Source organism: Notothenia coriiceps, unplaced genomic scaffold (assembly GCF_000735185.1).
Source record: "Notothenia coriiceps isolate Sejong01 unplaced genomic scaffold, NC01 NC01_scaffold00037244, whole genome shotgun sequence".
Taxonomy (NCBI): Eukaryota; Metazoa; Chordata; class Actinopteri; order Perciformes; family Nototheniidae; genus Notothenia; species Notothenia coriiceps.
This window is the reverse complement of record NW_011369945.1, coordinates 6,710,280-6,724,086: the sequence shown is the minus strand read 5'-3', so window position 1 is coordinate 6,724,086 and position 13,807 is coordinate 6,710,280. Positions and strand designations below refer to the sequence as shown.

The 13,807-nt window shown below is 42.2% G+C and overlaps 3 non-coding genes across 3 annotated transcripts; 1 reads left to right on the top strand and 2 right to left on the bottom strand.

Annotated features, from left to right (window-relative positions):
* The first annotated feature begins 7,661 nt into the window (after positions 1 to 7,661).
* On the top strand, positions 7,662 to 7,753 carry trnar-ucu (transfer RNA arginine (anticodon UCU)). The gene is given in 2 exon segments: positions 7,662 to 7,698; positions 7,718 to 7,753. It is a non-coding gene; the product is annotated as a tRNA-Arg (tRNA).
* Positions 7,754 to 10,791: 3,038 nt separating this feature from the next.
* Positions 10,792 to 10,874, bottom strand: trnal-uaa (transfer RNA leucine (anticodon UAA)). The gene has a single exon. It is a non-coding gene; the product is annotated as a tRNA-Leu (tRNA).
* A 555-nt stretch (positions 10,875 to 11,429) lies between these two features.
* On the bottom strand, positions 11,430 to 11,512 carry trnal-uaa (transfer RNA leucine (anticodon UAA)). The gene has a single exon. It is a non-coding gene; the product is annotated as a tRNA-Leu (tRNA).
* Between the last annotated feature and the right edge of the window lie 2,295 nt (positions 11,513 to 13,807).

Sequence of the window (13,807 nt, the reverse complement as noted above, 5' to 3'; positions counted from 1 at the left end):
CCCTTTTTCTCAGGGGAATCTCTAGGGTGTGTCGTTTACTTCCCCCCCTGTCCTGCTACAACATTATTACACAGTTCATTCATCTCCTACTGTATGGTGCCATTACAGCTGAAAGACCTGTTTCCACCTGGGGACATGAAGCATGCCTCTCTGTGATTAGTGCCACTCGCTAATATCCACAGACTCAAAAGGAATGACGATGAAGCTGTGACAAACGTTTGATTTAAAGGTTTCTTTGTGTATTACCGTATTCGATGACATCATTTATTTCTCTATTGCCGATTATTTCCCCGTCTCAGCCTCAGTGCACTCTCGTCCTTCTGTCTTTAACAACTCAACACTTTCTCTCAGACGAACAGATGGGAAATGATAATCTATCTCCAGCTGCGTGTGATATTGTGATATCCTCAGCGTGGTTTTAACTGGAGACCCCTCAGCTGTGTTTTCCACTCTGGAGAAGAGTTTGGACACATCTCCTTTTATGATTTTGACCCTTAATAATGTTTACACTCTGAGAGAGGAGAGGTTCCTGTGTTAAACTGCTGACAGACTGCAGTGTAATGTCAAAGGCCTGCTTTCACTTGGCTGACATTTAACCAGCCGAATCATTGATGCAACTCTACACCTCAGCTCTTGAGACAAACAACAACCTGGTGATCCTGCCCTTTGCTTGTGGTATTTAGCCTTTCTTGAATCTCTTAGTGTTGTGGTGCCAGAGTTCCCGTTAGAATATTTTTTCGCCGGTCAACATGTCCGTTAAAGTTTAAATCTTCCGGACACAATTTGACTCTTTGTTATTTATTGAGCTTTAAAACAAATTGATATGATTCGATATTAAACAAACTAATGATAGTAGATTAACTACATTATTCAAAAGTGTACAGTAACTTACAATAACACGGGAATAATAAACGGAGCGCTCTCTCCCTCTCCTGACAGCCCGTCAGTATCATGCAGCTCGCGGATCAGTAANTGTGTGCCTTGGCAGTCTCAGTTGTTATTTATTGAGCTTTAAAACAAATTGATATGATTCGATATTAAACAAAGTAATTATAGTAGATTAACTACATTATTCAAAAGTGTACAGTAATTTACAATAACACAGGAATAATAAACGGAGCGCTCTCTCCCTCTCCTGACAGCCCGTCAGTATCATGCAGCTCGCGGATCAGTAATGAGTGACCCGACAGTAAAACTAAACATATCTATAACTAGTTTGAGAGGTAATTAAAATAGCTAGCTAGCTAGTTCTAGCTAATGATATGACTACCTGCTTATTAAAAGACACCTAAACAATAAGCGTCGCTATGCAACCGGGTGAGGCCGCAAAGTATAGCGCAGCATTATGCATTTGTTTACATGCCGACCGGAACCCCGAGGCATTACCAACAGATCAACGCACAATCAACCCATACAGGACATCTCTNTTGCACTGAATTCGGTGGGGGAGAGTAACGCCATCTCCAGTCAAAGAAGTAGAATCGTGTTCCCAAGCTAGCATCACTGTTAGCATCGAAATCGCTGTGTTTACACCAGTGCCCGTCTGACTGTTTACACCGGTTTACACCGACAGACGCTGTGCAAAAGACTTCCGGCGGAAATGAAGTGCATTTGTGTAGGGTTATGGCGCTACCCGTGGTTTGGCGCGTAAACTTGTCTATAGCGCAGCATTATGCATTTGTTTACATGCCGACCGGAACCCCGAGGCATTACCAACAGATCAACGCACAATCAACCCATACAGGACATCTCTTTCTCCACATTACGTGTTAGACAGTAGAATTGACTATTCTTGTCTGTCACATACTCTTTTGTCTGTCACATAAGTGGCGCAAGTTGCACAACTGATGCGTTATTGCGCTAAGGGGAAATATATTTTGACCGGACGCTTTGACCGGAGAGATTTAGATTTGCCGGTCTTCAGCATATTTTACCGGTCGTAGTCCGGTAATTACCGGCTAACGGGAACTCTGTGTGGTGCTCCTGTTGAACTTTCTACTCTATTCCAAACATCTCAGTTTTTTCATCTGGAACGATGACTGGATGCTGATGTGCATGTAGAGATAATGTATTCAAAGGTAGCTCGTTTTAAGGCACATGTTACATGTCGGTCATTACTCTGGCTAAAGTATGGAAGTGCCGTGCAAAACGTGTGGCAACTATAAGTGAAGTTTATTGACATTACAATCACCAGTACTTGTTGAAGGAATGAGTCCTAAAACCCGGGAATGAGTTAGCATTTTAGCACTTCTGGTTCCCCCGTCAGTTTTTTTACATGTTTTTGATTAGAAACCTGAAATAGGGGGTGTTTCTCAATGTCGAGGACTCTTCCTTGGTAGCACATGTCTTCCGAGTCACTTGCTTCAGAAGCGAGGCAAGAATCCTTCCTAGCCTCGTAAAACGAAGAATGGAGGAACAGGTGTGCAGGTGTGCGTCGTATGCGAGGCCCCGCCTTAAGTGGAGCGCGATTTCCGCCAAAGATTTGGAAATTGGTCTGTGCGCAAAGCATTGTGGGGATTTTAAGACCGCGGAGTCTACACATGTGCATCTTTATTTGCATCTTTAAACTGTTTAAGTTCAAGCCTTGTTTTAAAATGTACGTTTTTTTTCTGCTTTGTGATTGGTTGACAGACGTGTGTGACAGCTCATTGGTTTCCAATCTGCCTCCATCGTCCTTCAGAAGCTCCTCTCAGCTGTCCAGCAGCCACGCGCCGGGCTTCGCCAAACTCAACAGGAGAGACGGTAAGAAAGACAGGATACAGATGTACATAGTTTGGACAAATCCACATTACTAGCATTATTGTTGGTATTGTTTCAGAGCTATAGGGAATACGGTTTATACAGTCTGTTCATTACATTCTGTATTTCTCCTTCTTTTTGTCCTTGTGTGAACTCTTACCTGTCCTATCCTTGGTTTCAATCGTACTCCTGTTGCTGCTTTAACACCTGAGTTCCCTACAGGGATCAATAATTGTTTATCTTATCTTATCTTAGAAGTCTAATAGAGATGAAGGTGACTCCCAAACTGCTCTGCTGCAGTTTCACTCAGTTGTAAAGAGACTTCATTTGAGCTCAGGACACAAAAACATAACAAATAAAGAATCATTTGTACTGAGAAGGATCAAATCCTACAGACTAATGTCCCGTCTTTATTCTCTGTTTGTAGTGAAGGTTTTCGCCATGAGGATGAATGTGAATGTGTGTTCGCCCAACATAAATCCCCAGCAGGGATTCCTGTGCTGGATATTGATGTGAGGCTTTGACAAAATGAAGATCATGGTTTGTTGTGGGGCTTTCTGCGGGGAACAAGCTTCACTGCTTTATCCCCACATCAAAGCCTGGGAGGGTGGGATGGGTTTAATCTGGATCTGAATGATTTTCACCACCAGGGGAACTAAAGAAACAGAGCCCGCAGATTTCTGCCGTGTCATCAGCTGGTTTGATGCTCGAGCCTCTGAACAAACAGTGTTTTGGTTGCAAAGTGCTGCCAGTCGCTTTGTTTGCCGATCTGACTTTGATTTCAGGAAACAGTGGATTGACAAGGCTCTCTGCTGTGGTGCTAGCATGCCTTCCTCAACCTGCTACACTTCATCAATTTAAAGATAAGATTTTACTTTTTAAGAGCGACTGAAGACTTTACTCACTTCTAAGTCTTCCACAGTAGAAAGGTCACACTCTGTCATGTGGTGAAGGCTTCATGTTGAAGGTAATTTCCGTCGTTGCCCTTTTGCTGACACCAAAGCCAGTCTTCTGTAATGCTACTGACATATCCTGGTCTCTTATTAACTCTTACAAGAGACAGGAGAGCCAAATGTGTCAGATATTAATTAAAAAAGACATGTGAATACCTTCAGTTAAAACTTACTAAAAATAACTTGACAAACTTTTTCTTTTCGATCAAAAAATAAAAGTAAATGTGGGCCCATCTGTAGGTGCTCTTAGAAATCCCTCATCATTCTCAGCATAGTTTTAATATTTCCTGTTTGCTGTTGTACTATACTGTAGGTCTGTTTTGAGTAAAAACTACTAAACTAGTGGTTACGTCCTCAGAGTGTTGAAGTCTGAAATATAAATAGAAAAAACCAGCTTGTAGCCGTGTGGAAGAACTCTAAGAACGTAATAGACAACAGATGGTAAGTTAAAGTGTGACCGTAGCAGCAGGAGATGCAGCTTTTGCTTCGACAGCATAATAGGTTAACAAACAACTTCCCAACAGTGGTAGCTTCCAGGCAGTACCCTAATCTAGCCTTAGCATGTAGTAGTGAAATAAGGAAGCTGTGTGTGTCATATTTCCTCCTCAGCAACATTCATGGTGCAGGTTCCCGGAGAGCGATCCAAGCTGCTCGCTGAGAAAATCAATGAATAAATGAAACATCTCCATCTCATTTCCATCCCCTGCTGCTGCTGCCTCCTCCAGCCGCTCTCTGAGGAGCAGCTCGCTCTCTATTCATTTAGCCTCTAAGTGAGCAGGGATTAACAGTTTTGGAATATCACTGACACAGCATCTTTACCAAGGATTTAATCAGACAGTCAGCTGGAATCCATAACATTACACACATTCAGAAGCATCCAGGTGGTGGTTATGTGAATATGTCGTTCTCACAGATGTAGCAATAGACCATAGCTCCACAGTTCATGACACAAAACATTGAATATTAAGTAAATCTAAGGAATTAGCTTCATAACAAGACGTGAGCACTGCAGCAGGATTATACGTATGTTGTTCTGTCGGTCATATTCTATGGTACAGTATTCAAACAACAGTCGAAAGCCACTTATGTACTAGGGATGTGCATCTCCATCACTGAAGCCGATGCCATGCGCATCTCGATAAGTTGATACGATACATTAACGATACATTTGAAACACCAGGCAATGCGATACGATACGATTAACCCCTGTTGCGATACAGTTCGATACGATTTGATTCAACATTATGCGATACGATGCGATTCAACACGATGCAAAATAATGATACTTCAATATGGTACGACAGAGGATTTTTGTTTTATTTCTTATATGAAGCAAATCATACATTAACAAAAAAGTGCTTTACATATTTGGTTCTCTCCACTAGTACTGCGCATCCCCTCATGCTGTTTCTTTTTTTTACCTTTTTTACCTTAAAAAACTCTCCAGATTACAATTGTATAACACCTCACAGTTAAACAATGTAAGGATGCATTGCCCATGATTAACAATGTGCAAATAACAACTACCGTGCAATGCCCATACAGCTGCCAGCCTGATGTGCTTAACACTCATTCATAGGCTAACTCACCAGTGAGCAGAAAGCAGTGGTTTCTATATGAACAATAAAGAAAACAAATAACCTTTCACAAACAGGTATTTCATAACTGCTTATAAGGAAGACATTTAGACTATTATTGGCAGTCACAGGCTGCTGTAAACTAAACACCACTCTCTCTGACAGAACACCTCACTGAGTGATTTAACTCATGTCTAACTTCCAGGTTTCTCTTTTCAGCCGCAGACCCCACGTCGCCTCTTTATGTGCGTCGCTAAGTTCCTCGTACTACTTGTGTACTTTAAAGCGGCACGGCATCGTTTACAATTTGCGAGCGATTTTTCAAGTTGACCGTCTTTCTTGAACAATCCGAAGTGTTGCCAAACGTTTGATTTGTAGGTATTTTTGGTGCGCCGTGTTTCTCTTTCTCCTCGACTTCCATGTGTGTTGATAACTGACACTCTCGGCCTCCGTAGCGGCGAAGCAGAGATCAAAGATCGTCTCTGCTGAGCGTTGACAAGATGAGGGGATTTTATATGAGTGAATCGGGTTTTTACCGATGCAAAGACGCTACGCAATCGATGTATCGCAAGTTCAACCCAAACTGCATGTAACCGATGTGCACTCTTTCAACCGGTGCACTCGCATCTTGAACGTTTATGCCGGTGATCCGATGCGAATCGGTGAATCTTAACATCTCTATTATGTACACATCACCTTGAGCTAAATGCTAGCTCAAAATGCTAATGCTGCTGATTTGATTTTTATAATGTTCATCATTCTGGCGTTAGCATACTAATTAGCAGTCGGTGCTAGGCTCATGGTCATTATTTATAGTATTTTTCAGGTATTTTATTATTAAACCAAATAATTGTACACATTTTGATTTTAGAGTGAAATGAAAAGTCAGAGGATCGCCAAAGCTATTAAAATCCATCCTGAGGGTAATATAAATGTTTCCACAAAGTTCTTTGGCAATCCATCCAACTGTTGTTGAGATATTTCAATCGGGATCAAAGTGTTAAGAAGGATTATTACATTTTTTGAAAGACGATAAGACTTTTTTTAAACATGTGACTCTGCCAAAGGGAAACAACGACCTCATGTAACCTTTCTCCCACAGAGACACTTTAAATAACCCAGCAGCAGTTTCTCTGCAGTGAGATTGGAGGATGGACATGGTGCTTCAGACTCTGACCTGATGTGTCAGATCACAGAGGAGGCCTGATAGCTCTGGGTCTGACACCAGGAGAGGATAAAAAGCCCTGATAGTCTATTGATTGGAGGTGAAAGGCCTTTTATCAGGAACCGGAGGAAGAATGAACTATTTCCCCTTCTCTCTCTCTGGCTCTCCTCTTCCTCGTTTCTTCCTTAATCTCAACGTGTCTCTGTCTGTCTTCTGTACAGTCTGTTTTTGTAATCATTTGTTTCGCTTCATCTGCACGTCACATTCTCATTTTCTCTGGTGCAAACTATTTCAGCCACTTCTGTCTTCCTGCCAACTGTTGATAGCAGAGTTCGTTTTTAAACCGTTTCTTTCTTCCTGGGCGACGCTGACAGTTATCACTGACTCCTCTGCAATTATGCTGGAAATAGACATGAAAGCGATTATTGTGCCACAGCCATCGCTTTCCCAAAGAGTGAGAAATTAGAACTGACTATGGTACAATAACCAACTTATCAAGTATGGAGCATACTGTATCTAGTCTTCCTTTGTGACCTCTGGAACGTTCCTCTGCTAACACTCGCGCAGTGACACTTACTCTAGGGACTGCTTCTAGGAGTATTGTAAATGGAGCCAACATAAACTCACACGTTTGTACACCGTTTGCAGGGATGTTATACAAGGTGCTAAACTGCTAATGTTAATTCACTCACACTGATGGCTGTGCCTTTGGGAGCAATTTGGGACAAGGACACTTCGGCATGAGAATAGGAAGAGTTCGGGAATGAACCGCCGTTCTTGTGTTCAGAGGATGAGCCAATCACTGAGCCATAGACGTCCCTTTCTCTGTGCAATGTGTCTTTATTTGTTCTGTTCAGGTAGCATGACCAAAGCCATACATTTTGGTTATTTGTTGTAATGAATACAACTGTAAACTTTTGAATGTGTGTCTCTTGGCAGCAAAACAGCCTTGGTTTCAATAGATCTGTGTCTTTCAGCTTATTTGTTTTGGTTTTCCAGCCCACAACTTTACAGTGAAGTCTATCTGGGCAGCGGTTTACATGTAACATCTTTGATAAAGTCACTTCATGTTACCATCACCAAACAGCAAGACAGACAAAGTGTGTTTGAGCTGGCGGACAGTGGACGGTTTAACAGCAAATTATTGTGCTGTTGGTGTCGAACCAAACCAAAAGGAGACTTTACAATTTGAGGGATCATTTGTCTATGTATATGTCAGGTATGAGAGGCTCTGTGGCGCAATGGACAGCGCATTGGACTTCTAGTCAATCGCTAGAGATGTAATTCAAAGGCTGTGAGTTCGAGTCCCACCAGAGTCGTGTTTTATAGGGAGACTGTTAGTGCAGGCTGTAAGGGACAACCTTTCTATCAGAAGGTTGGAGGTACAATGCAGCCAACATGTTCAGATGTCCTTAGGCAAGACACCTAACCCCCAAATTGTTCCCGGAGGCATGTCATCCACAGGATTGAAGTGTCTGTAAGTGGCTTTGGATGAAAGTGTCAGCTAAATGACATGTCAAGTAAAAGTTTCTTTCCAAAATGTCTTTCTCAAAGTGCCCTTTCTGTATTGTTGCTTTTAGAAAGTGTCTCTCCTGCTTCCTCTGCAGAGAACCTGCAGTGTTTTCCAGCCTGCTGCTTCTGTCAGTGCTGCGTCGAGCCCATTAGCTTCCTGCTGGACTCTGTGTCCGACTGACAAGTTATCATACGGCTGGAATTACCCTCCTGACTCTGTCATGTAAATGACCTGCGCTTACTCTGGTCCTGGCACTTATTACAGCCAGTCTGTAACATGCCTTTCCTGCTGATTCTGCATCGCTGTAAGCTGTGTGTATCTGTCGCACTTCCTGTCTGGCTTTTCACTACCATCCTGCCTCACTGTCCCTCTACATCTCTCTCTCTCTCTCTCTCTCTCTCTCTCTCTCTCTCTCTCTCTCTCTGTGGCTGTCTAATATAATATTAGGCAGCTCATTCTGAAAACATGATTTCCTTGAGGCTACATGGCATGGCGTTGTTTTTTTAACAGTAAAAGACCCAAGCAACCCAGATATGTCAGATATGAAACAACATCAAACACCTGCATTTGAAACTCTCCAGTCACAACTTGTGTGACCATTTGTTGAATAGTTTCCTGCTTTACATTAAAATAGCCGCTATTGTCATGTTCAAAATTCCTAACTGTCTCACACTACCTTCCAGAGCCCCGGAAACTGACAAAACACATTTCATATACTTATATAATCATATTCTGATTGTGTATTTCTGAGTGAGGTGCTGTCAATTGTTGATTGGAGAACAGGCGAGCCCACGCCTCTTGGCTTCGCCCAGGTCCAGTCTTCTTCCCAAGGTCATCCAGGCCCTACACTACACTGACTGTCTGTTTTCTCCTGTCACGTGCTGAGCTCTGAACTGCTCGTGCCTGGCACGGTGCCCTCTCCTGAACCTCAGTGAATACATCTAATAAAAGTAGCAGAAATGCAGTTCCTTCCTTATGTTGTGCTCACCATTAACACTGTCATGAAGCTCACTTCTCTTCATAGTTTAAGACCTTCTGGAAGCACATTTATTTATAAACATTTCTTTATGAGCAAGCAATAATATTCTTCACTATATACAATACATTACATTACATTACATTACATTACAATACCATGACAAGCTTTTTATTTAGTTTTTAACTCATTTACTCATAGTTACTTTTTACATTTCAAAACGCATGATAAGATGCAGTACTGTACTACACATTTACAAATATTACTTGTATCGTTAGTAAATCTGCCCCACATTGAAATGCTACTATGTATTTGGTGCTTATGAAAACAGGATCATTTATTAATTTCAATTAATATAATACTATAAAACTTCATCTTAAGTAACATTTTCAATTAAGGACAAGTATTTTAAAGTCCATAGAATGTGAGTGCTTCTTCCAGCACTGCTCAGATTGTATGGTAAGGCCTCGATCTGAAAACATACCACTACTTGTGTTTCTTTGGCATAGTTGTGACCCAGTCAGCTACCTATGCGCTCCACATCTCCTCTTGGAGTGTGTTGCTGTTCCCTTCTCCTCGTCTGAGCATTGGTGTCACTCTCCTGACCTCCATTACTCTTTACTTTCCTCAATGGGTGGCTCTGGATGCCTTGACCGACACTGGGGCAGAGAAACCATGGAAATCCCTTTGATTCGAAGCGACAGCCGTGACACAAAGTGTTCGGGCCGCCAGCCATCACTTCACCTCAATTACATTACTTTAATTTATTCTGTCCGAGTGGACACAGCAAATCTTTGCAGCTCCTCTCTGTCTCGGAGATGTTTCCCTCCGATCTCGTTCTCTTTTCTTCTTCCCCGGTCAAGTCTTCATGAGGAAAGGTCAGAGTGTCTGCTCTGTTCTGTTCTCCTGTCACTGGACACGTCTGCTAGTCAAGCGCTTATTAGCTTTGGCCTTTAGCTCTTTAAAGATCAGGCTCCACCAGCAATCAGACCGACACTGATTCCTTTTCACCTCTTAGCATTTCCCCTCTGCATCCCACCGCACTTTGTTCAGAGGCAATTCTGACTGGCAAAAAAAGCTGTTCTCCTTACGTGAAACTCAGGGTTATATGCTGTAATACGTATATAGATATACCTTGTATTAGGTCAACACAAGTGACAGACGATCTTTAAGAAAGGGGCCATTTCAAGAAACAATATAGTACAAGTGTCTCAGTAGAGGAGCATTTCATTATACAGTTTGCTCATTCTCTTTCTGTGAGGTATATTATATATAAGTTCCAGACAGAGACCACTCCAATAACCAACACTCATCAGTCACAAAATAGAAAGTACCATACATCATAAAAAGTCATACGAGTCGGATCGTAAAAAGGGTTAAATTTTAGTAGCATTAAAACCCCATTTTATATTATGAGATCAAATTGAAGTATCTTGGGTCTAAAGTTAATCTTTTGCTCTGAGTTCACTTCACTGTGAAAAGACTTGGTTGCATTTAGTAAAAAGACAACAAGATGTTTTAATTTCACGTGTACAATATTGTGGTTTTATTTCATATAGTATGTCAGAGTGGTTTTAAGAAGGCATTTTAATCTGAACTGCTTTAGCTGGAGTTCAATCAATTAATATTTACAACCCATGCTTTTATTCAATGAAGGAGGAAGTCATCACTATTAAGATACCAGGAGTATGTGTGGCATGATTGACAGGTCAGAACCACCAAACCCATTCTCATTGGTCTACACTTATACATTCATTTTACCCGTCTGTCTGAGACAGTACGGCAGATATGCTTAACTACTGTATCTTAACTTTTGAGTTTCATAAATGTGTTGAGCAGGACCTAAGGGCAAGTAAACACAAACAATTTACCAGGAGTGGGGATTGAGCCCACGAGGGCTATTGCCCATTGGATCTTAAGTCCAACGCCTTAACCACTCGGCCATCCTGGTGAGGATGAACAGGAAATAGAGCATCGACTTTATCCATTGTCAAAGGTAATGAGAAAATATATTAAGCGAATGGATACCTTAACCACTCAAACTGAGCAATACGGGAAATGGAAACAGAGCAGGTAATTATTTATTTATATACAAACTCAACTTTTTTTTAACGTTATTTGCTTATAATTGCTATCGCCATTTGTTGTGTTCAAGTGACCTTCCTCTCCCTTACGGTACGTTCACACGGTTCCGTTGCGTGCTTCAACGGAGACGCCTCCCATTCACTTTGAGTGGGGTGACGTCAAGCTTTGCCGAACTGCATTGTGGTTCCGTCGCATCGCTTTGCCTCCATTGCTCGCTTCGAAAGTTGAGAAAAGTTCAACTTTTCAAGCGTCAGCCAATCAAACAATATGCCAGTACGAGCACTAGCCAATCAAACCACATGCTTGTGTGTCCGGGGCGGGATATTAATGTGATTGTTCGCGTGCCAGACACGCCCACCGGCAAGCTTCAACACGACACAACCATGCGGACGATTAGTGTTGGTGAAGCAGAAGTTAAGGTTACCAGGAGTGGGGTTTGAACCCACGAGGGCTATTGCCCATTGGATCTTAAGTCCAACGCCTTAACCACTCGGCCATCCTAGTGAGGATAAACAGGAAATAGAGCATACAAATAATCCATGGTCAAAGGTCATGAGAAAATATATTAAGCAGATACCTTAACCGTTCAAACTGTGCAAGACACAATGTAGGAAATTGAAACTTAGCAATTAATAATTAAGTGTATTTTATTTACAAACTCAATTCTTTTTTTTTTACTTGTGTCATTTGCGATGGCCGTTTGTTGTGTTCAAGGGATATGCTTCTTACGGAGCCCCTAAAGGGACATGAAAACAAAAAACAGGAGAGAGAAAAAAAAGTCAGGATAACGGGTTAAAGAAAAAGAAGTAAGGTCCGAGTCGACTCGGGTTATAAAATAACCCAGGTTGTCCCCTAAGAAGACCCACACCAACTTCGATTGTTCGGGTAACCAGGAAAAGTACGTCCGAGCGCGGAGAAATATGTTTCGCAGAGCGTGTCATTTCCACGTAAGGTAGCACAGTTATGTTTGATAGTTTTTTCGGGTTTCCTGGGACGTGCCATATACCCTGACGATCGAACCAGAATGTAAGGAAAATTAGTGTACAATGGACAATTTCCTTATCGGATCTTGTTATTGCTTATATCTAGGCATTAAATCAAGAGTCCGACGGATGCAGCACGAGGACAATAGATTCCTCTTTCAAGTTACTAACCATGTTGTCCACAGCAGTTGTCAGCCCGGTTGTCGCACCCCGTACTACCCTACGTACGTGTGTGTGTGTAAGGAAACGTACCATCCCATAGTTCCCTTATAGGCAATCGTTATCACTGTCTATGTCTACTCATAAATACACGCAATGGAGAGAGGAGTATTTGCGACGGAAGTCCTAACGACGTCCCGAAAAAACATGGACTTCCGTCGAGAGTGTATGTTATTCCGTCAACATTTGAGTCATGACTACATATAATCAACTAAGTATCCTTACTGTAATTTTTTTGACTCTTTTTACACGTGGTCCTACCTGCTCACCAATTCGCGGAATTCTAGGTTACCCGTGTATCGGGAGCACCCAGAGTTTGGGGCGAGGACCATTTAGAATTGAGAGACGTCTATATTAGGTTATTGCCGGGGGATGAGACACTCCCTCTCCGTGCCAGGGAATTTGGGTTGAATTTACGCCAGCGTTAATATTCGTTTACTGTTTCAATTTTTTCAACTCAAACATAGTATTTTTGACAAGTTATAATGAACGAGACAAAATGTAAAACAGAACGTGTCAAACTTACCAAATTCCATAGGTAAGTAAGTACTAGGGAACCTGTTAATCTACTTAAGCTACGAGATAAAGGACAAGTAGGAGTGGTCCTACCGGCCACCAATTCCGCCACTCTGAATTCTAGGTTACCGTTATCTAGGGAGCGACCACAATGCCTTGGGGTGAGGACCATTTAAGAATAGACACTTGTATAACTGTATTATTTAAGTGACCTTCCCTCTTCGTGCCTCCGGGAGTTCCCTGTACCTTTTTTTTTTTTTTTTTCCCTCTCTCTTTCAAGGCTCACTGTGGGTTCCTCCTTCACCTTTGTGTGTAATCTGTTTGCGTAAAGTAACGTCTGACAATACAAATGCACCCCTTTACTGCTGCGTAGTGCTAATAAACTCTATCATATATAAAACTGTCAGTCATGAATTAAAATACCTCTTAAACGACCTGTCACCCCATCCGTAACCAAATTCGTAGGCCTTAACCCGTTTTTGTCCTCTCAGACATTTGGTCAGACGAGAACTAGATACTTAATTACAGGACCCACTGAACGTCTCATGGACGAGGGGCGTCCGACAAAAATTATCCCCCTTTCTTTGTGAGTCTTGTGTGTGGCTCGGTTACCGCCTGACGGGGGGGGGGTGGGCGGCAACTGTCAAATGCAGTCTACCCCGTCCCGCACTCTAAGGGCCCGACTAAAAAATCAGGGTCAGAGGAAGTATTTGAGTTATTTTCCTCCCTAATAGCCCGTTAAACCACACACTAATCCTCACACGACACCAATTTTGCATTGTCCGGACACAGTGAGAATATCGACGAGTTACCTCCATATTTGTGTCTCATCCGCCACGCACTTTAAAACGAAGAAACTCGCGAACACGACGAGAGAGACTCAATGTCAGGGCGACCGGAGGACCCTCACTGGTGTGTGGGTTCTGCTTTACAAGAATTTCACTCAGACTCATGCTTATATAGAGTTTATTCGTGAAGTAAAGAGGTGCATTTGTATGCCAGAACGTTTACTTTACCAACACAGGAAACGCGAAAGTGAAGGAGGAAAAAACGCGTGGCCATTGGAAAGAGGGTTTTTTTA